The following is a 25,555-nucleotide window of genomic DNA, read 5'->3' as shown; positions in this document are numbered from 1 at the left end:
TTTTGACACAATTAGAAGATCCAACTAGGTATGTCAGCTACGTTGCAGAGAATATGCAATTATATCATTTCTCAATACATTCTTGCCATCAGAGACTATTTTGGTGTTTACAATGTTTTCTAATCATTTTTACCAGCCAGTCACATATATAATCTCCAACCAATTGGAAATTACAAACACACAGCACACATATATATCACAGCTGTATTATAGATAAAGATAATTAACTTTCAGAGGAAGTTCTGTAGTCAACACACACATCTCAATCTCTTATATCATCTAATTCTACAGTCATCTACAAAGAAGTCTGGTATTTATATAAAGATATCCCTGAGGTCCTGTTAGATCTTCAGTCAGAAAACAAAGATGTAATAATATTAATGAGATTCTACTTACCAAGGAAGGAATGACTCAAATTTGGAAAAGACCTTGATAGTTATATAGTCCAATCATCAACCAATCAAGAAAGCCTTTTTACACTATCCCTATATCTACCCTGTCCTCAAGTACCCCCTACATATGAAAACTGTATGAAGTGGCAGCCCATTCTATTATTAGTTTTAATAGTTGGAAATGGAGGTAGAAAGAAAGAGACATGGAGACTGAAACTAAGAAAGTTAGAAATACAGAACTAGGAAAACAGAGACAGCTAAAGATAGAGAGACAGATTGACAGGAAACAGATGGAGAGAGAAAAAATAAACACACAAAAGAGAAATGGAGAAATAGAGAAAACATATAGAGAAGTAGAGAAACGGAGCAAAAGACAGAAATGGAGCAACAAGAAGTTGATATATGAAGAAAGAGGGCAACGAGATAAGAAGAATAATGAGAGAGGAACTTCTAGAGATAGACGAGACAAAGATGTTAAAAAGAGAAGCAAACATAGAGGAAAAAATTGGTTATACGCAACTATAGAATTCCAGCGGCATGGTAAAAGCTAACACTCTCTCAAACTATTCTTCCTTTTTCCTGTAGTGATTATAGAACCCCCAGTTTTGGCCTCAGTATGTAGTCACCTAAAATGGAGTCTTCATTTCACAGCCTTCCTTACAACTGGATATAGACAAGTAATTGACTTCTGACCATTAAGATGTAATCAGAAGTCTCATGTTCAAGGGGATTAGTCTTTTTCAGGGTTGCTTCAGTCAGAAAATCTAGAAATAGTGGATATAAGTTCTTACAAACTGTTTAGACAAAAACTCTTCAATTGTCACTCATTTTTATGTGGTTTCTAAATCCCTCATCATCCAACTCTTTCTTTCGTCAATAAAAATGTTTGTCAATATCTTTCTCAAAATGTAATCTACACTTTCATACACTGTTTATGAAATTACAAGTTTGTACAGCATTTTGGAAGGCAAATTGGAAGTACTCAGCAAAATTTAAAGTGTTCAAGAATTCCTTTCCTAGGAATCTATACTAGAAAGTCCAAATCTATATCTAGAAAAATCTAGATCTAGAAATCCAAATACATATGAACAGAAATATATGTGTGTAAGAGGATGGTCAATGTAGTATGTGTTGTAATGGCCAAAATCTGGGAATAAGCAAAACACCTTTCTATAGAGGAGTGGCTGAATAAAATATGGTATATCCATACCATGGAATGCTATACAGCTATTAAAGAGACTGAAGTAGAGAGCTATGTATAGATATGAGTAGATCTATAAAATGTATAAAAAAACAAATGTGATCCCGTACATAATTGAAAAGTTTATGTAGGTATGTGCGTATATGTGTATGGAAATTTACAGAAAAAAGTTTGAAATTTTTAACACTGTAACTCTCAGAAGGGGAGTGGGATAAAGTCCAATGTTGAAGGGTAAATTTTACTTTTTACTCTATATAGTCATGGTGGTTATTAATTCTGTTCTCCAAATATTTATACCTCTTTGCCTTCAGACATATGATAGGATTGCATCTCCTGGCCCCATCGTCATTGATGGGGCATGTGACTGGTTCTGGCCAATTACTTGTTAGGAAAAGTCATTGTTGATACTTGTGCTTCACTTTCATGCCCAAGCATTTATTTGTCAATGTGATGCCTTCTACAACTATTGTTCCCTCTGCCACAGTGAATGGCAATATTTAAGATAGTGTTTGCTCCATCACTCTGGGTCACAGAAAAAATGTTGTGGAGCAGAGCTCCCAGCCAACATATTACATACGTGAGAAATTAAACTTTGCTGTTTTAAATCACTGAGATTTGAGGATTGTTACTACAGCATAATCCAAATTATCCTTACTAATGCAATTGAAACATTTAAAATTTGCATTGAGATAACTGTGTGGGTATAATAATATAAAAATTAATATGACACCCAGAAGAGCACACAATATTCTCTATATAGAGAATACAAAACGTAATGAGACTATTATGTGCCATGATCTAGATTCAATATACTCATTAGAATGTAACCATTTCAAGGGCAGGGACTATGGTTTGTTCTTTTTTGCATCCCCAGCACCAATAACTAAAACATAGTAGGTATATAATCCATGTGTCTTGAATGTTGAATGTATTAAATGATTTTTTTCCTACTCTCTAGTTTTACATTAATCCCTATGAAATGGCAATGTTAGTTTTAGTCTTTTATTCCAAATTATCCAGACCAGTTCAAATCGTAAGGCTATTATTCATTTTTATTAATTCTGCCACCTAGCTTTGTGTCACCTGAACATTTCATAAGCTTGCTTCTCCGCCTTCAATCAAGTCAATAATAGAACATTTTGAAGAAGATAGGACATAGAATGGAGACCTGTGAACTACCACTATAGACCTCTCTACATGTTGACATTGACCATTAATCTGATTGATCAACTTGGTATGAATTCTATTTAAGTCTACTGGAATCTATTTAAGGAGGCCATATTGGCATATCTTGTCATGAGAGACCACTTGTTTGATAGACCAGGCTTCCATATGATATATCATTGTAATAACTCTAACCAAAAGAAAACAACAGGTTTGTTTAGCCTGATGTGATCCAAAGATCCCTTAATTTATACATTTGATGACTTTATTGTGTGCCTACAATAGGAATACAAATGGGAACACAATAGGTATGGTATCTCCCTTCTATGTGATCACATTCTAGTATAAAAGAAAAATCATTAAAGAGGTAACAACAATGAACTGTTTTAAATGTAATTAGAGGAGAAGTACAGAGTATTTTGAGAGCAAAGAGGACAGAAATCAAATTCACATTTAGAAGAAAGAGAAGGCTTTCCAGAGAAAATGACTTCTAAGTTAAAACTTAGAACATGATAGGGAAGATTGTTCTGAAACAGGATGGCACATCCGTTGAACTGAAATGAGTTCAATATGGCAGAACCATAGAGTGTTGGATAGGAGGAAAAGAGAGTTGACACTGGAGAGCTGCACAAGGGTCAGATCATGTAGAAATTGAGTTGCCTTTAGTACATCTAAACATGGATGCTCAACAGGAAATTGGAGATAATGACAAGAAGTAAGGAAAGAGACTTGGGGATATATATTTTGTAGTCTGAAGCATAGAGATGATATTTAATGTCACAGGAGTAGCTGAATTACCAAAGGATAGAGGCAAAATAAAAAGGTGGCCAAGGATAGAGCCCTGAGAAACACCAACACATAAGAGACGTGCAGATTCAGAGACATCTACAAAAATGACTGAGAAAAAAAGTGACAAGAGAGGTACAAAGAAAACCAAGAAGGAAGCCAAGAGAACAGCATATTTCAAGAATGACAACTATGTTAAATGCTACTGGGTAATCAAGCGAGTCAAAAACTAAACCGCGTCCTTTATATGTAGTCAAGGAAAGGCTGTTAGCCAAGAGAAGACTGCCAAAAACAAACCAGTGGAGCAGCAGAGTTAGAAGCAGACTGTATAAAGTATAAACTGAAGAGTAAGCTGAAGGTAAGGAAGTAGAGCAGTGAGTGAGGAATTGCAACTTTCACAAAGATTAGCTGTGCCAACCCATGGCCCCCTCAGTTTGTTTTTAAAAACCCTTCTCTCACTCCATGCTGTAAACTTACCCTATCTCTCTTTTTCCTAATCTTTGATGTTTTCCCCTTTTAAAACTTCCTTTTCTTAACCTATTTAGGGTCTTAGGTATCAACTTGTTCGCCATACATAACTGTCCTTGAAAATGAGCCAACGGAAAAAGTTAAAGACTGATCCTTGGTAATGTGCACTTTAATTTAGGCTCCTAGAGATTAGTTCAATAAGTAAACAGTACTTCTTTTTTATAATAATAATTATTATCATCTTCGTGATTATTAACCTGAATTCCTGTCTCCAGATCATTGGTGTTCCCATACCTTTTCAATATAGCCCAAAACTTTCCTGCAAATGCCCAACTACACCCTGGGACTATCCCAATTGTTTCTTAAAGCTTTTGAAAAAATTGTATCCCTTTCTTTCCAACTGATATCCTATTTTTTGATCCCCTTTTGCTGATCAACACCGGTAGCATCTATCAAATTAAAAATGATTTTTAAAATAACAACCTACCTCAATGTTAGAAAGCCTGAAGTAGAACAAATACTCTCATACACCGGCAGTGAGAATATAAATTGTCATTCATTTTCTTGAGAGCAAATTAGCTAATATATGTGTACAGTAACCTTTAAAAATTACCTATCTCAGATAATGCAATCAAAGACTCATGTATAATGATTTATTCTAGAATTACCCCAATAGCAAAAATATATAATATCCAAAAATATAGAAAGGGTTAGATCAATTACAGTAAGGCTCTATGATGGAATAATTCTGCCTTAATGCAAAATTTCGGGCAAAAAGAAAATTCAAACAGTTTAACCCAGTATATCTTAAGAAAATATTCCAAAATGTAACTAAAGATTTATGCACTTTTACATTCATCTCAGCCATATTTGTAAAACTAAAGTTGGAAATAATCCAAATGTCCAATAATAGGAGATTTATTAAATAAGTTATGACATATTCATATGGTGGAATATTATATAGTTATTAACAATTAAGTGTTCAAAAATTTTATGATATGGGAAATGCTCTTGACAGAATGCTAAGGGAAGTCAAGATATAAAACTGTAATGCAGAATGATATGTGTAAAAACACATGCACAAAGACTACCGTATGATTTATAGTATCAAAACTTAAGCAAGTTAAAAGTTCAAAAATAGGAGAGATTAAATTATATCCATACAATAGTATATTAAGCACATTATTAAAATTATTAGAAATGATTTTAACAACATGGCAAAATGTTTATGTGAAGTTTCAAAAAGCAGCCTATAAGAGAAAATGAAAACTGGATCTCAAAGAGATGGCTGCAGTCTCATGTTTATTGTAGCATTATTCACCATAGCCGAGATAAGTGTCTGTCAACAGATGAATGGATAGAGAATATGTGGCATGTGTGTGTGTATGTGTATGTGCTTGTGTATACACATACACACACACACATATATATATACAATGTAATATTATTCAGCCATGAGAAAGAAAGTTATCCTGCCATTTGCAATAACTTGAATGAACCTTGAGGGCACTATACTAAGTGAAGTAAGTCAGACAGAGAAAGACAAATACTGTGGGATATTACTTATTTGTGGAACCTATAAAAGCTGCATTCAGAGAGAGAGGTGGTTACCAGGAGCTGGAGGGTGGGGGAAATGGGGAGATACTGGTCAAAGGGTAAAAACTTCCAGTTATAAGATTAACAAATTCTAGCGATTTAACGTACTGCATGGCAATTATAGCTAATAATACTTTCAAGTATTATATACTTGAAAGTTGCTAAGAGAGTAGATCTTAAACATTCTCACCACAAAAAAGAAAGGGTAATTATGTGACAAGATGGAGGAGTTACCTAATGCAATGTTGATAATCATTTTGAAATATGTAAGTGTAACAAATCAACACGTTGTACAACTTAAACTTACATAATGTTATATGTCAATTACATCTCAATAAAGCTGGGGGGCAAAGGACATTATGGGAAAAAGCAGGCTACAAAATTAATAAGCATAATCTCAAGTATAGAAATACACACACACACATCCTGGAAGGAACTATAGTGTATATTTACCTCATATTTGGGTGGTGGGATTATAGAGTAAGAATTTACATTATATTCATCATTATTGATCTGATTACCAAAATAGACAGCATTTTAAATAAATATGTATTTTTAAAATCAGTCAAATCAAAAATGGAACATCACTACAGACCTTACTGGGGTAAAAAATGATTACAAAGGAATGCTATGAAAAACATATGCCAACAGATTATATAACTTTCATAAAAGGGCCAAATTTGCAGAAAGAGACAAACTACTGAAAATGACCAAGAAAAAGTAAAAATCTGAATAGAATTATAACAAGTAAAAAGATTGAATTAATAATCAAAAAACTTCCCAGAAAGAAAAGCCCAGGCCCAGATAGCTTCACTGGTGAATTCTACCAAATATTTAAAGGATAATTAATATCAAATCTTCATAAGCTCTCTCAAATAATATAAGAGACGGGAATACTTCCCAACACCTTCTATCAGGTCAATAGTACCCTGATACCAACATCAGACAAAGGCATCACATGAAAAGAAAACTACAGACCTGTATCTTTAAGGAATATAGACCAAAAATCTCAAAAAAAATACTAGCAAACTGAATTGGGCAACATATAAAACAAATTATAATCATAGACAAGTAGGATTTATCCCAGGGATGCAAACCTGGTGTAACATCTAAAAATCAATCTATGTAATACACCATCTCAACAAAATAAAGGAAATTAATCACATAATCATTTCAACAGAAGCAGGAAAAGCATTTCACAAAATCCAACATCCTTTCATGATAAAAAACACTCAGCAAATTAGGAAGAAAAGGGAAATTCTTCAATGTGATAAAGGGCTTCCATGGAAAACCCAGAGGTAACATCATATTTAACAGTGAAATACTGAAACCTTTCCCTCTAAGATCAAGAACAAGACAAGGATGTCCACTCTCATCACTTTTATTCAACGTTGTAGTAGAGGTTATAAACAGGCAATTAGACAAGAAAATTAATAAAAGGTATCAAGGTTGGAAGGAAAAAATAAGACCATATCTGCAGCTGACATTATCAAATATACAGAAAATCCTAACATATCAACTATAAACCACTAGCACTAATTCAGCAAGTTCAGCAAGGTTTCAAGATATAAGATCAATACACAAAATTCAATGGTATTTCTATACACTAGCAATGAATAAACTGAAATAGGAATTAAAAAAAAAATTCCATTTAAAATAGCACCAAAAATAAGAGAATGCTTAGGAATAAATTTTTAAAAAGTACAAAACTCATACTGTGAAAACTGTAAAACGTTACTGAAAGAAATCAAAGAACACCTAAAGGGAAAGATAGTCCATGTTTATGGATCAAAAGACAATATTGTTAGGATGGAATATTCCCCAAATAGATGTATAGATTTAATGCAATCCCTAGCAAGATCCCAGATCCTTTTTTTTGCAGAAATTGACAAGTTGATTCTAAAATTTATATGAAAATGCAACAGATCCAGAATAGCCAAAACAACCTTGAAAAAGAAGGAAGTTGGAAGACTTATACTTCCCAATTTCAAAACGTACTACAAAACTACAGTAATCAAGATTGTGCGGTACTGACATAAGGATAACATACAGATCAATGGACAGATTTGAAAGTTCAGAACATAAATTTTTGGTCAATTGATTTTCAATAAGGGTGCCAATAACATTCAAGGAAGGAAATAATAGTCTTTTCAACAAATGGCAGGGGCCGGGGAGACAACTGGATAGCCACACGCAGAAGAATGAATTTAGACCCCTATCTCACATCATATACGAAAATTAACTCGAAATGGATAGACCTAAATGACATAAATATAAGAGCTAAAACAGTAAAATTCTTAGCATAAAATATAGGAGTAAATTTTTGTGACTTTGGTTTAGATAAAACATCTTAGATATGACATCAAAAGTATAAGCAATGAAAAAAATAGATAAATTGAATCCCATGAAAATTATAAACTTTGTTCTACAAATAATGTCATCAAGAGAGTGAAGAGACAACCCTCAGAATGGGAGAAAATACTGGTAAGTCACATATTCGATAAGGGAATTGTATCTAGAACTTATAAAGAACTCTTACAACTCAACAATGAAAACACAAATAACCCAATTTAAAAATTGGCAAAGTTCTAAACAGACACTTCTCCAAATGGTTATACAAATAACTAATAACCACATGAAAAGATGTTCAACATCATTAGCCATTAGGAAAATGAAAACACACAAACCATTAGGAAAATGAAAAATCACAATGAGCTATCACTTCACATCCACCAGGATGCTTATAATTAAAGACGTAATAATAAGTTTTGGGGAGAATATGGAGAAATTGGAACACTCATACATCACTGGTGGCAATGTAAAATGGCACAGCTGTTTTGGAAAACAGTTTGGCAGTTCCTTAAAAGGTTAAACATAGAATCGCCACATGACCCAGCAATTCCATTATCTAAGAATACACTTAAAAGAATTGAAAACATTTGCCCACAGAAAAACGTACACAGGAATATTTATAGCAGCATTATTCATAATGGGCAAAAAGTAGACACATTTCAAATGCCCATCAACTGATAAATGGACAAATAAAAGGTGATATACAATGGAATTTTATTTGGCAATGACAAGGAATTCAGTAACGATACACGTTACAATATAGATGACTTTTGAAAACATTCTGCCAAGTGAAAGGAGCCAGCACAAGAAACCTCACATTGAATGATTCCCTTTATGTGAAATGTCCAGAATAGGCAAATTCATAGAGACAGAAAGCAGATTAGCAGTTGTCAGGGTATTAGTGGAAACTGTTGCACAACTCTGAATATACTAAAAATTATTGAATTATACACTTTAAATCAATGAATTTTATGTTATATAAATTATATCTCAATAAAACTATTTAAAAATCAGTCAAATAATTTGACATCATAATAGAAAATTAGGTGATAATTTTTTTTTCCCTTTTCAACTATATGTTTAAACATCAAAATCATAGTTCTAGATTATATGCCAAATACATCATTCTTGAAGTTAGTCCTTTTAGACTTAGCAGGCAAGTTGGGCAATTGCTGGTCTCACCCAACCCAGAGTCCCTCTAATTTAAAACTCTACCACCAGCCTCCTTTTTCAGATCCTTTAGGTTTTAGGTGCCGTAAGACATCTTGAAACGGCACCAAGTCATCATAATCTTCATCACGTCAGTCCTACTATTTTCCCTCATTTCCATGTGGCGATATTTTGTGAATTCCTTTTTCACAATAAGAATGGACAGTCTTAAAGTTGAGTTACCAAAATTTTTATACTCAAGGAAGTGATTAAGGATAAGTAAAAGCAAACTTCTTTGTGGTTTTTTTTTTTTTTTAAAGATTTTATTATTCCCTTTTTCTCCCCAAAGCCCCCCGGTACATAGTAGTGTATTCTTTGTTGTGGGTTCTTCTAGTTGTGGCATGTGGGACGCTGCCTCAGCGTGGTCTGATGAGCAGTGACATGTCCGCGCCCAGGATTCGAACCAACGAAATACTGGGCCGCCTGCAGCGGAGTGCGCGAACTTAACCACTCGGCCACGGGGCCAGCCCCGTCTTTGTGGTTTTTTTAACATTATGATCATCTGATGTTAAAACAGAAACATGGATTCATGTTTTTAAAAGACTAATTCAAGCCAATCCTTCCCTCAATAAAATTAAAATTAGCTCTTCACTGCCCAATTCAGTTCTGTGTGCAAGGAGTTCTCTCAAGAGATCTCTACAAAACACCACAATTGGAAAAATCAAAGATTCAGTAAGAAACGATCTGGCCCAACTGAGCTTGGCAAATTGCATTATCTATATAGCAACAAATTGGCAGGAACTGATAATTCATCTGCAATTAAAAGAGCACTTTTTTTTTTTACTGAGTTATAGCCTAAAGACACACTTTAGATATAGAAAAGTTGGCAGGATTTTTATTGAGCACACTGATCTATACTCTCTACCAAATTGCTCTATTCCTTAACTAACCTTTAACAAAAGAGCCAAATTCTGGGTATATATTGCTACTTGGTGTCTATCCATACAGAATTATTTTTCATAAAAAATTATTAATCCTCCAAATATTTTCAATTTTATGTTTCATATTCCCTTGGGGCTACAAAAGGACTATTTGGACGTTGGTAAAATCAGAAATAAAACATCTGACTTTGAATCCAAGTACAGCATCATGCCAGAGCGTCATAAAATCCACCCCCCCCACACACAGCACACACACACAAGACAACCACAACCCAGATATCCCTTAATTTAATTCACTCAAAAAATACTGAGAATTAACAATATGTACTTAACAGGCACTAAGGATACAGTATTGTGAGGAAAACAGACATGATCCTTGTCCTCATGAAGCTAACATTCTATTGAGAGAACTACATCTTAAACAATTAATTAATTAATTATAATTATAGTAAGCATGAGGAGATATGCATTGTACTTGGAGACCCAATCTAGTATGTAGCGGTCAAAGAAATCTTGCTTGAAGAAAAGACACTTGATCTGAGCTTTGAAGAATGGATAGGATTTAACTAGGCAAAGGGGAAAGAGAATGTTCCAATTAGAGGGAATAAGATGTACAAGGGCTAGGTTAGGATGGTCTGATTAAGAAACTAAAGATGGATTAATGTAACTGGAGCAGAGAATGCATATGGAAGAGTGATAGGAGAGAAAACTGTAGAAGTAAGCAGGATCCAGAACCTGCACAGCATCATAGGCTTTGGTAAGGAATTTAGACCTTATTCTAAGTGCAGTGGGAAACAAAGGTTTTAAGCAAGGAAGTGACATGCTCTGACTTACTGTTTTGGAACCGATCACCCTAAGCGCTGAGCAAAGAATGGATTAAAAGTAGATGCAGAGTCAGTAGGGTAGCATTCTCGAAAACTGGTATCATTTTTCAAAATTAATATGTTGACATGATGGCCATTAAGACAATGATGAAAAGACATTGCTAAAGCAGTGTGAAAGAGCTTAAAACATACAGAAACAAGGGAAATACATACTACAGAAAAGGTAGTCAAAAAGTAGTACTTTCGTACTTGCTTGATCTTCCAGAAACCACAGACTCACTTTGCCTAGCTTTTACATCCTGAATACCCCTCTGATTAGACAGGAAAAAGACTGGATGCAGGGAGATCAGTTAGAAAGCTATCGTAGTGGTTCAGATGAGCGATGACAGTGGCTCGGACTAGAGCAATAACAGTGAAGAAAGAAAAAACAGTATTTATCAAAAGTCTATCTAAGAGGTAACAGATATCTCACATAACTGATAATAGCTCTTTGTACAAGTTCACATCCTGTCTCTCCTCTGACTTCTTCCAAATAAATTCTTTCACTGAGACCTAACATTGTTTCCTTGCCTGGAAGGAAATGGTTCTTTTTCCTTCTCCAGTGACCACAGTTTTCTTGCAGAAATACAGATGTATTTCTTATGTAAAACAGAGTTGTTAATTGAACTTGACTTGTTTACCTATATGCTTTGGGGAACTCTGGAAGGCACGAATCTATTTTTGTGGTTCAATTTGCACATGTTTCTGTGGACGCTATGGGAGACATGTGAATATCTAGGGATGTTGTCAAGTTTCCTGCATACTTGAGTATGAACACTGCAAGGAGGAAGTGATAGGCTGTAGCTTACATCTTTAGGAAGTGTTAACAGTTCACTCTGAGCCAAGGTATTGTTAATGCCTTAACAATAATGCCAAACATTTTGTATAGCAATTCAGAGTTTAAAGCAAAGCATTTAAAGGTTTGCTTTTCTGAAAAAGCAGAAAGAGGAGTATGATTTTGTATAATGTCACACAGGCTCCTTTGGGTTGAAAGAGCAAAATCTATCAGTCAATCTGGTAAGGAAAAGAAAAAATAAATATATACTGAGCACTACTGTGTGTCATATAGCATACTAGGTGCTTTACAATATAACTATTACAATATCTGCAGTCAGATTGCCTCAGTATGAGTCCTAGCTGTGTCATTTGCTAGCTGTAGGCTTTGAGCACGTTACTTAGTCTGTTCATATCTGTAAATGAGATAACAACAATACCTTTCTTGTGTAGGTACTATTGCATAAGGCACTTCATAAATATAAAGCATTTAGAATCACACCCGGCATATAGTAAGCAGTCAATAAATATTAATGGCTATCATCATCATCTAACTCTTATAAGAGTAGTACTGCATAAAATACTCTTGCCAGTTTACAGATAAGGACACTAGGACCCAAAGACGTTAAGCAATTTGCCCCAAGATCACATAGCTAGAAAGTGGTAGAACTGGGCTTCAAAATCAAGTCTTTTGGACTCCAAACCATGTTCTTTCCACTTTATCATGTCATCAAGAGTCCCAGGAACTCTGGGTGAGAATTTCAGCCACAGCTAAAACACCAAACCACAACCTAGCCCTCTCAGGTTCTAGGTAAGGGGCTGGTACAGGGAAGGGCCCACATTTCCTGACTGGTTCTCCCTGTTCTAACTATATTTCCCTCTCTGATTCTGCCCATTGTTTTCAAGGCTGGGTACCCTCTAATTGTATGCTCTACTTATACACCTTCCCATCTTGGTTAAATGTCCCAAATTACAAACTAAGTCAGAGTTAGATTTCCTCATATGGATTTCTTCTGAGCCTGGCACAGAAAGACAAAAAAAGGAGAACAGAGGAGATGAGGGGAGAGGAAGAGATAAAAAGAGACAATGAAGGGATAAGCATGTTATTAATATTATATTAATATTAAAAATACTGATATTAATATTTTTATAATAATAAGCATATTATCTAACGGTGTAAAAGCAACCACTAGAACAGAAACTGTTAACAGTGTTTGCCTCTGGAGAATGATACTAGGCTGTAGTTTGTTTTTTTTCTTTTGTACCCTTCTCTAACTGTATCCTTTTTTATTTTTGTTTTTCTTTGTTTGTTATTTTGTTTCAGCCAAGGGCAAGCATTGCTTCTTTAATTTGGAAAGGAAATGGTTTAAGTAAACAAGCAAAGATAATTTGGTGGGTAGGTAGGTGAATAGACGAATATATGGATGGATGGAAGAAGGCTGGGTCTTCTACAAGATAGAATGCTGTGCAACAGTTGGGAAGAGTAAGATAGGGGTAAGTTCAAAGTATGCTGTTGGGCACAAGTTTAAAGGCCAGCATAAAAACAAAACCATTCTCCAATATGGTTTAGAAATAAAAGTAATATCTGCTTATTATCAAATCAGTACAGAAGTATATATAGTGAAGTGTTCTCCTCCCTTTTCATACCACCTTTCCACAAGCAACAGAGCTAAGTAACTACTGCCAAGTGCTTGATTTGAATCCATCCAGACATCATTTTACATATAATATAAAAAACAATGTTATAACGAATATCCTTTGTGCATGTGTGCATGGACATGTGTGCGTGTACATGTACACGTGTATGTGTATTATGTTCACATGCAGATATTTCTCTAAGACAAATTCTCAGAAGTAAGAATGCTGGGTCCAAAGCTAAATGGATTTTCTATTTTGAAAGATATTACCAAATTTTCTCCAATAAACCTAATATCAATTTATTCTTTCACCAATAGCATATGAGAGTGCTTATTTACTTCACACTCTCAACCAACGTTGATAGATTGCTTTAATCTGCATTTACATTTTCAGTTATGAGTAAGACAGGGCATCTTTTCACATATTTATTGTCTACTTATATTTCTTTTTTTCTGTAAATAGCTTTGTTCATCTTTCGTCCTATTTTCCATTCATGTATCTAGTTTTTTTAATGTTTTGTAATGAAATAATCCCTATGTCTATTATATGTGTTGTAAATATTTTTACCAGTAAAAAAGTTTTAAAGTCAAGGACTGTTCCAAAAGTGTTCTGAAAGTCAAAACTATTAACTGCCAAGTAGGATGAATGTTCATTCTAAAAATGAAAGCACTAAAACCCAGGTGTCTGAAGCATTCTTCTGAAAAAACACAGGAAGTCCTTTTTTGTCAAAAAATACAGTTTATGGAAATTGCCATCTTCAATATCACTGACTATTTACAGTGTTTTGACAATCATTAAGCCAAGAGAATCTGCTGGGATGGGATGGATACACACGCAATACATCAGTGCCTGCCAGGGAGCTGAACCACTTACAGAGTACACTCAAGTTGAGGACTTCTTTTGTCCCTCTCATTCCTTTACCATGAATGGATAGGAAGGTACTTGTTTGGTAAATTGTTCCAGCAACAAAAGATTCCACATTTCTGATTTGCACCTGGACTGTCAGACAACATTGCTGCGAATGCAACAAACTGAACGGTAATTCAGCCCCATCCTAGCCCTTCATCCTTCAAATAATTTAGCTATTTCTCATCTAATTTCAAAAGCATGGATTTGACCTGGCTTATTCCTCAAGAATGCCCCCAAAAGACCCTAGGAAGCCTGGGTCAGTCCCAACTCCAGGACTAGAATGGAGTGTGTCAAGTCTGCTCTGGGATAACTGCCTCCAGCCAGTGGTGTGTTAGTAAATGTTTAACAACCGACTCTCCAAGGAAATGAGACACTCTGGTTAATAGCCTTTGCCTATTCTTGTAGTGTCAATACTCTCACCATGGCCCATTTCAATCTACCTACATTATGCCATTCAACACGGTGTTGAAAAGAAACAATCATCTCTTACTAGCCAAAGAAGGGGGTTCTAACACACTACTACCCTTAACTCTGTTTTATAAACCAAACAATATGTGTTTTGAACTATTCCACAATAAAACTGTCCTTTGGAACCAATGTATATTCAGAAGGGGATGAGTTCTACCAAGCAGCCTGGGCAAATGCCCTGGATGACAGACCATGATGTCAAATGTCTAGAGTTCAAGCTGCTGCTATTGCCTTTAATCTAGAAAAACACAAAACATACAGTCTTCCCAACAGATTATAGCATACTTCCCTCACTGTTTAAAAGTAAAACACCATCAATAGATTATTTTAGGCCACTGCCAAATACAAACAACATTGCAATGTAACGCCAGTTGCTAGACCTTACAGAGATAAAACAAGCAAAAAAAGCTCATGAATCTCAACCAAACTGAAAGTTGTGACAAACAATTTGATGATCAACATTCAACTTAGAAGGCTACCAATAAGAAAACAATGAGAGACTGTTGGTGGAAACTGAATACAAAATTCCAGGATCCTACTTCCTTAAGAGATGCATAAAACAGGTCATAAAAATTTATGTTCTTATCTCAACAGGAGATATCTACATACTCTTCAGCTCTATTTTTGTCCATTGACTGAATAGACAAGGCACATTTTTGCGAGTAACTCCTGCCCTTTGAGATTCATTGGTTCCCCAAAGCACCTGAGTCAGCTAAATTGAGCACAGCACTGAGGTCAGAATTGCAGCTAGATCCCATGTAGGCCAGTAAGAATGGCTTTGTAACAGCCATGGACCAAAAGCCTCACTTTGACCATTGTCCCCCAGAGGCATTACATCGGTCCTCAGGGAAGTAAGCTGAGTGAAAAGCTCAAATGCAACCCATCTACTAGTGAAAAAAGTCAGAGCCACCTTATACTGCTGGTGGCTTAGCATCATCTCTATAAACAAAAATCACATGTTAGTGACTCTAAGTGGGCAAAATGGTATTCGGTTTTGTACGTTTGAAAAGACACAGGAAAAGTTGACAGAGTTTGCTGCATGACTGACAGTCTCTTATAACCACATTTTGGGCAACTGCCCTAGGAGTACGAGGCAAAACTGGAGCAAACAGCTTTCTTCCTGTTCACACCTTAAATCAGGATATATTCACAGTACCCTCTGCCGTTCTGTAAAAATGTTACATCAACAAGAGGAACAGAGAAGAAAGTCAATACACCTGCTGTAAGAGACCCATCAAAAACTCAATGTTGCAATCAGAGAAGTGTGAATATTATGAGGCAGTCTGCTTACACTGCTAAGTCCTTATTAAAGGAATTTCTTTAAAATGTGTTTCTTTTCTAAGAAATTAAGGTTCAAATAAGCATAAGATAACAATTTCAATCAAGACTTCTTGCATGAGATACCACTCTCTGGAGCTCAAGATGCCCTAAATGACATGATTTCATTAGGTGAACCTGCATAATGTTTGGTTCTAGGCCAGAGGGTCTTGACAATAGAAGAACTAAGGCATGACTAATTTAAGTGATTCCCTAAGGAAGGTACAATGATAAGTCAAATAAAAGATACTACAACCAAATCCAAATCTCCTGCATCACACTTCATCCATTGACAACGTATGGCAAAGCTACCAAGTCCTGTTTATAGTTTATCTTGCTAATGGATCATGTATCTCTTCCTTTTCTGTTCCCTTCCTTCCTGTGTTTCTTCCATTTTTTAAAAGAAAACAAGTCATCAGTCTCTTTCTTGATTGGCTGCCCACTCCAAATGAGAACTAACATCTCCTAATATATATTTGCCTATTAAAATAGAACCATAAAGGGGCTGGCCCGGTGGTATAGTGGTTAAGTTCACATCCTCCACTTCGATGGCCTGGGGTTCACAGGTTCAGATCCTGGGCGTGGACCTACACACCACTCATTAAGCCATGCTGTGGTGGCATCCCACATACTAAATAGAGGAAGATTGGCACAGATGTGAGCTCAGGGCCAATCTTCCTCATACACACAAAAAACGGAACCATAAAGTCAACCCAGACACAGTCTCTTGAGGTGCTTGTTGTTTGACAATCATTAGCTGGTTTCAAAAGTTTCACGGAATACAAATGGATTACTCCACATCAAGGTCTGGTAAGCACAGTCTAATGTCAAAGCATGGGTACTAAACTGACTAACCAGAAATAACCAGCTACATATTACTGTCTTCCAAGTTAACCCCACCATCTCTTTTATAATCTCTTTTAATGCACTCACCATCAGTCATCTTATGTTCTTAAAATCTTTCATGGCTTCCTACTGTCTTTAGAATAAAGGCAAAAATCTTTAAAATGGTCTACAAGGCTCCTCACAATATGACTCCTTCCTTACTCTCCAGTCTCACCTCCAGCCAAACTCCCCATTATTTCCTGTGCTTAAGTCACACTGGGCTTCATAAGGTCCATAGAAGATGTCATGTTCTCTCATCTCTAGGACCCCACACAGGCTCTCCCTTTCAATTAGAATGCTAGGAGTTCTTCACCTGGCTAACTTTTCTCATCTTTCAAGTCTCACTTAGATATACAGTTTCTCCAAAGTGTTTCCTCTGATTTGCAGGTCTGACAAAATTCCTCACTCGAACATTTCTATTGCATCCCGCAACTCTCCATGATAATGCTCAACACACTTGTAAATATTTCTTCAATGTCTGTCTTTATTTTTATGTCTTCTTCTCCATAGTATTTAATACAGTATTATGCATACAGCTAGTGGTCAATATATACATGCTTATTGGTAATACTCGGACATCCCAAGTCTTCAATAATTTTTCTTGGATAGTAATATAGAGAGCTACTCCATGGTTTGCATATCATATCCAAAGCCTAATTAACTGAAATTCTGTAATAAAATAGAATCTTACTATTGTTCTTCTTTTGGATAGGTACAGTGAACGTGCTTTCATCATTCTATTTTGACAGTATAAAATTTGATTTACTGTTACTCTGGAAAGCTTTGTAGCTTCTGGTTCTGTACTGTTGCTGTATATACAAGATACTCATTAAAACAAGGCCCAGACTTGATGGCAGTTTTCCATCATAAGTTTTTGTGTCAAAAATACCTCTAGGAAATCAATTACTGTTTTCCACACAAAGCATGAACTGGCAACACTAATTCTTTTGTCTTTTAGTTATCCCTGTAGGTTTATGTTTTATGATTTATGATTTATGTTGCATTGCCTTTTATGCTATTCCCCACTTTTCTGCAGCTTTTAATTTTTTTTTTTTTTTGGTGAGGAAAATTGTCCCTCAGGTAACATCTGTTCCCAATCTTCCTCTATTTGCTTGAGGATGACTGTCCCTGAGCTAACATCTGTGTCCATCTTCCTCTATTTTGTATGTGGGATGTCATTACAGCATGACTTGATGAGTGGTGTATAGGTCCATGCCTGGGATCTGAACCCGTGAACCCTGGGCCACTGAAGCAGAGCACATAAACTTAACCACTACCTCACTGGGCCAGCCCCTGTGGCTTTTAATTTTAATGAGGATTTCTATCATCCCATCCCTACCTTTGCTCCCAACCAGCTTGTGCTGCATGTCACCAAAAGGGTTCTGTTTGCTTTTTTTATTCTGTCTCTTACTACTGATTTCTTAACATCAGTTTTCCTTCCCAGATGCCATTCTAATGGACTTCTGATCATAGCATTTCTATTAAGATACACCTGAGACTTGTCAACATTTAAAAAGCCAAACAAAACACACAAAATAACTCCACATCCCACACAGAGATGAATGGGCAACCTAAAGACTCTCTCGTCAGTAGTACTTGTTATGAGTCATAGAACTTTCTTCAATTTGGAGTTCATTGAGGAATAAATGGGCTTTCATTTTCACCCAATTCATTGAGTATCTCAACCAACTTCTTTAAGTGATTACATATACTATAAAAATCCATAGAAATTTTTTTAAAAATTCTATCTGGGTTTAGGAGATTCTTCAAGGTAAAAATAAACACGTGGAAAGTTTTTTTTAATCAATAACTCTCCTCTATGGATCTGCTCATTCTTTTAAACTAACCATGATTAAACACTATGTATAAATCATTTCCCAAGCCCCATGGGGGACACAAACCGAAAATCATGGTCCCTACCCTCAAAGTCTTTGCAGCTAAAATGTGCAATATCTCCTCACCCCACTCCATCTCATTTCTATCATCATCTTCAAAGATAACTCATCTGCTCTTTCACCAAAGCTTCTACAAATGAATTCCACCTGATATATCTACTTCTGCTCACTATTCCCTCAGCCTTATAAATGAATACATTTTCTTCTATATTTGCTGAATGTCTTTCACATGTGTATGCTATCAATATTATTTAAGAATTATTAGAAAAGACAACTGGGCCCCAACTACCATGGTATCTACAATTCCTACCATTAGATTAAACTCCTTTAGGTTAAAGCATTGTCCTAAGACCCATCTTAGAACACAAACGTTACTTAGAAGTTACAGCATATTTTAAAACATGAGTAACCATAAATATGCACATGCAGTAGTTTATCAAATATAGGGACAAGAAATTTTATCATGAAAGGAGACAGGCCAAAGAAACAATGCCTATTAGAGAGCACCAGTCTAGGCAAGATGCTGAAGTAGGGCCTATGACCCAACGAGGACCTAACACAAAGGTACCAGCTACAGGAATTTGGAATAGCCGGGCAGAGGAGAAAAGAACAAAGGCAAAGATCACTTCCCTCACAATTTTGTTAAAAGTCAATTGTGCATTTCAACATGCCACTTGCACAGTAAAGCTTTCCCCTTATCTCAGACCTTAAAACCTGAAAAGGTGACGAATATGAAGATGCCTGCAACCAGCCAGTTCCCTGTGTGTCCACACCAGTTGCTGAGAATAGTTTGCAAGTCACAGAGCCGTTGTAAAAACTGGATGCATACCACTTCTGCTGCTTCTTGCTCCTACTCTACCTACAGTCCTCTGTCTTCCAGCAGTCATGGTAGAAAGGCAAGTGGAGAACGCAGAAAACATGCAAGCCTTTGGTAGAGGAAGACAAACGAACTGATATTCTCCACTGCCAGAATCCATTACCACAAGTATGTGAAGGATATTTTTGTAATCCAGGAGAATTAATAACACAACTCTTTGGAGGACAGCCATTGGCTGAAATTTCATTAAATGTGTATTAAAAGAACAATATAATGCCTAATTCTATATATTTCTGAAACCTAACCGTCCCATAATTTCTGTGGAGACAATCTGTCAATTTCTAGACAAAAAGAATGTTTCAAATCATTTACCTAGAAGATCGCTATCAATAATGGCAAAAATGCAAACTTCAACCATCTCCCACTTGATGTTCAATAGGCACTCAAAACTCAGGCTATTCAAACAGAACTAAAAATCTCCCCCCCCAAAAACCTGCTGTGACCCTCAGGATTGGTACTTCTGTTAATGGTGTTTCCATTCACCTGAACTCCAAAGCTAGAACCTTCAAAGTCATCCCAAACTCCTATTTTTTATGGCACATATCCAAATTAGTCATTAACATCTCTTGTATCTGCTTCCTTTTCTCTGTCCCATCACCATTGCCATACTCAGACAACCATATTTTTCTTAACTGGGTTCTTACTGAAGCCTCAGAAATGGTCTGGCCTTCCTCCAATCCACCCTTCATTTTGTCTGCAGATTTATTTTCATAAGAAATATACATTACCATGTCTATCTTCATCATAAGTTCTCTGGCTTCCGGCTAATTCCATCATGAAACCCAAACTTATACGTGCAGGTGGAAGGCTGTCTATGAACTTAGGTCAACTCACCTCTCCAGCTTCATCTTCTGCCTCTCCACTCACTCACTCACCCTCAGCCTCAGCTACTTTGAACTTCTTACTGGTTTTAAACATCAGCCTGTTCTCTGACTCTTTCATTACAGTACATGCCCGTCCCTCATCCTACAATGCCTCTCTCCATCCTGGAAAATGCTTCTCCTTCAGAGCCACAAAACAGTAACAATCTGACGTCTTCTCCATAGCTACCCTTTGTAAGAGCCTGGGTACGAGAGGAGAGAATAATAACAAAGGTGTGCAGACATGCCCACCCAGATACACTCAGGGCATAACAGCCAAACCAATTAAAATCCATACAATGAAGGGATGAATGTTTTGGTCGCTGACTCCTCTTATAATTGTTTAAATTAACAATACTAAATATTGAGGCTCCCTTCCTGAATCCCTCAGTTTTTTCTCCTCTGATTTGTGTGTCAAGCCCAGCTCCTGTCTTCACTACATCCTTACTAGTCTCTGTACTATTGGGTCACAACCTCCAAGCCAGGGATTCTAAGCCTGGTGTCTGTGAACCTGGATGGAAGAAACATTGTACCATTATTTTCACTTACTTCTGATAGAAATTTAGCATTTCCTTCCATTTTGAATCTAGGCAACAAACCATGGCAGTATTAGCTGAACCTGTAACTTTGTCACTAATAGAAATCACAGATAATTTCATATCACATTACAATTGTGGCAAATGTCTCAAAATATTTACTCATCCACTATTTCAAATTATGGCAGTATAAGACTCGCTGCTAGATCTCAGTAATGTGTTACTAACAAGCATGTAAATTACTATAGAAAATTTGTTTTTAAAATATTTTGAGGGCTGGCTCCGTGGCCAAGTGGTTAAGTTCGCGCACTCTGCTGAGGCTGCCCAGGGTTTGGATCCTGGGCGTGGACATGGCAGCGCTTGTCAGGCCACATTGAGGCGGTGTCCCACATCCCACAACTAGAAGGACCTGCAACTAAGATATACAACTATGCACGGGGCGGGGGCGGGGGGTTGGGAAATAAAGCAGAAAAAAAAAAGATTGGCAACAGTTGTTAGCCCAGGTGCCAATCCTTTAAAAAAAAAAAAAAAGGAAGATTGGCAACAGTTGTTAGCCTAGGTGCCAATCTTTTAAAAAATATTTTGATAACTGTATTTCAATATAATTGGTTTCCTTTGTGATCCTATGTATCTTATTCGATGCATGCATAAACGGTTTTCTAGAAGGGATCCACATGCTTCACCAGACCACCAAAAGGGACCAAAACAAAAAAGTTTAAGAATACCTCCTCTAGAGCAATGCTTGTCAAATGTCAGCCTGGAACACAACTGACATTCCTGGGCCTCACCCCTAGAGAGTCTGATTAGTTTGCTAGACAAGGATCCTCATTTTGAGCCAGCATTCCCCGGTGATTTTTATGTAGGAGGTACTTGGACATCACTTTGATATACACTGATCTACGAATATATTACCTTGCTCATATTACCTACTTTGAGAAAGATATACCATGTGCACAATCTAATGACAAATGAAAAGTTGTTAGCTTTTGAAAATTACTCTGTCCATTCTTTATGACTTGAATATTCTCACAGCTTCCTGGCTTGTGAGAGAGATCCTCTTATTCTTAATAGTGTATTTAGAGAAAATGTAATCCTGGCCACTTTAGGGAGGGGGAGTGGACAGGGAAAAGATATTTTCTTAGGTCAAGCATCAAGATGATTTGCAAAGTTGAAATATATAAAATATGTTGGATTTTCTTCAACAAGCTAAATCAACAATATAAATAAAATCACTGACAGTTGCCAGATTTTCCCTTTTATCTTTCCTCCGATTATGGTAAGTCCACCACCACCACCATGATTACCATCATTAAAATGCGTTTCCCATCCATCCAACTTGTCTCCTGCACCCTGTGTCATCCCTATCTCAGCACATAGCATCTCCAGCCAGCCAGAGCCCAGGCATCACTGATGACTCCTCCCCCTACCCCTTTCCACATTAAATCCAACTGTATGTCTAACTAACGTGATTTCCAAAATAGCTCCCAAATTGGACATGTGTCTTCATCTCCCCTGAAATCACACTAATTGAAGTCACTATCATCTCTCTCCTGGACCACTGCAAACGCCCCCCAACTGCTGTCCATGCATCCTTACTAAAACCTACTTCATTCCCTACACAGCCTCCAGAGTGCGATTTGCAAAACAAATTTATGTCAATCTCCAGCTTAAAAATCTTTCAACGGTTCCTTGTTTCCTCTGGATATAGTATAAGTGCCTTAACACTGCATACAAGATCCTGCATTATCTTGCCCCCTGCTACTTCTCTAAATTTAACTACCTTCCTCCTCACTCTCTAAACTCCAGCTACACTAGCCTTCTCTCTAGGTGTTCTTTGTCACCTCAGAAGCATGGCACATGTTGCCCTTCTTCCCCTAATGCTCGGTCCCCCTTTTTTTTTTGCCTGAGGAAGATTCACCCTGAGCTAACATCTGTGCCACTCTTCCTCTATTACATGTGGGCTGCCGCCAGGGCATGGCCATCAATGAGTGGTGTAGATCCACGCCCAGGAACCAAACCCAGGCTGCCAAAGTAGAGTGTGCCGAACTTAATCACTAGGCCACCGGGGCTGGTCCCACCAACTTTTTACATGGTTGGCTATTTCTCATCCTGTGGGTTTCATTGTAAATTTCACCTCTTCAGCGAGGCCTTCCTTAACCGTTCTACTTCTATCACTCTATCACAGCCCCCTGTTCATTGCCTCCATAGCAATTACAATATGTTGTAATAATATATTTATTTACCTGTTTACTGCTTGTCTTCATCAATAGACTGTAAGCTCCAAGAGGGCAGAAGTACATCTGTCTTATTTAGCATTTTGCAATCAGTGACTTTCACAGTGTCCAGTAATAGCAGGTGCTCAACAGACATTTACTGAATGAATGAATAAATGAATGAACACTTCTTTCAGTGTCCTAGGTCTAACAAACTAATCAAGATATCATAGCATTCTCAGAAGCTATTTGATAGACACCTCTGATGGAGACAAAGGCATAAAAACTTAGGAGAGCAAAAAACATTGATTGGGTATTACAACTAAATATTAATATATGCACAAGTAGAATATTAGATGCATAGTGTGGACAGAAATGGAGAAGATGACATGGGAGTTTCAAATTTAGCCATAATAGTCTCTTGACTTCAATCTAAAAACTATTGCTTGCTTGCATACTAAATGTTAGTCTCTATGCTAAATTCTAGGGATACAGAGATGAATAAGACACGGAAGCTCCATAAAGATAGGCATTCTTGTCTGCTTTGTTCACTGCCGTATCCCTCTAGGCTTAGAACAGTACCTGGCAAAAGTGTTCTATAAGTATTTGTGGAAGAAATGCAAGCAAGAAGGCAGACATGAGCCCTGTCTTAAAGAACATCAACGAAAACACAGATATGGAACAAATCCACTACAACAAATTGGAATAAATGCAATAATAGAAGTATGAACAAAGGGCAGAGGTAGCCCAGAGGAGGGAGTGGGGTCAGTGGTAGACAGAAAAGACTTCATTAAGAAGTACCCATCTGAGCTGGGATTTGAAAACTTCTGGAAATTTATTGGGAATATTGGGGTAGGGGATTCTGCTGAAGGGTCATCATGGAGGGGGAATAGCATATGTGCAGATGCATAAAAGGGTAAAACAATATGCTATACTCAGAAAATTTCAAATCATTTTATATAGTAGGAGCAGAAAATGGGAGTAGGGAGGTGGTAGGAAAGAAGCTGGAGGGAAAAACTATGGTGAGGAACTTGTAACAGCCATTGGAAAGGAATAAACAGTCACTGGTATGTTATTTTTGGCAACAGGAATGCAAAATGGAAGGTGTGGCTGAATACAGAGGCAGATCAATTAGGAGGTTATCACAATAGCTTACATAGTTTTAGTCCCTCAATTTCACAGACGAGGAAATTGAAGTTCCAACTTATACTTGATTTTCTCAAGGTTACTTAACCACTTACTGATGGAATCCATGTTTTCTGAGTGGAAGTTCAGTGCTCCTTCTAGAACTGGATTCTCCCCAATATATTGTTTTAAATCATTATATTTGATCCTCAAATGCAAGATGAAAACGCTTTAAAATGTTTCTACATGCCACCAGATGCCTGAATGCCACCAATTCCTTTTTAAATTGTTATTTGGTCAAAAGAGATTAAGAAGCTCTGAGATGGAGAATCCCTGGGACCTGGTGAGATAATATCAAGATATATATAGTCAACATTATAATTTCCCAATGTCAACAGCCCTACAGATGTTGAAATACACTAATTCTGCTTTTTAGGGATTTCAACTAGATATTAAGGACAGCTAATGTTTTTGCCCATATTACTAGACAATCTTTTCTTCTGACCAATGTGGTTCACAGACCCCATCTGAAATTACTGTTATAAGTCTCTAGATAACTTTTAGATATCATAAGGAGACAGGATTTGTTTGATTGCCACAGTACATTTCAGTGACTAGAGAACATTGAAAAATATTCTCTTCTCTGCACATAATCCTAGAAATATTCATTACAGATTAAATGTTTTTTCCCCCATCATTCCAACCAGTGAAATATGTAGTCACAATGTTTAAGGAGAATTCCAAAATGAAATTGGCAACATTTCTTGCCTCTGGAAGCATATACAGCTTCATAAAAACATGGAGAAGGATTTGAGGGCCTGGGGAAATGCCTTGTGGGTACAGTGTAAGAATGGAATGGAAGAAAATCTCCTGGGTTAAATTCTTGGAATTGTCACAATTTATGACATCCTGGGCAACTTTTAATGCTTTTTATGCCTTAGTGTGCAGCCTAAATTAGTGGAACATTTTAAAATGTTGGACTAGAAAGGATATTAGGGGATGTGAAGGTTTATGGGTGGGTGTGAATGTGGGTATGGGTGGCTGGGTGGGTGTCAGTGTGTGTTTTGAATTATCATTGTACATCACCTAGCTGTACATAATGTTCCTACATAACGTTCAGTCATTAGCCTGCATTTGCAACTACAA

General features: G+C 36.7%; 1 protein-coding gene across 1 annotated transcript in view; it reads right to left on the bottom strand.

Moving 5' to 3' along the window:
• IL1RAPL2 (interleukin 1 receptor accessory protein like 2) overlaps positions 1-25,555 on the bottom strand; it is a 968,427-nt gene that overhangs the window by 921,816 nt on the left and 21,056 nt on the right. The window lies entirely within an intron of this gene.

Source organism: Equus asinus, chromosome X (assembly GCF_041296235.1).
Source record: "Equus asinus isolate D_3611 breed Donkey chromosome X, EquAss-T2T_v2, whole genome shotgun sequence".
NCBI lineage: Eukaryota > Metazoa > Chordata > Mammalia > Perissodactyla > Equidae > Equus > Equus asinus.
This window is presented reverse-complemented; position numbering and strand designations above follow the sequence as displayed.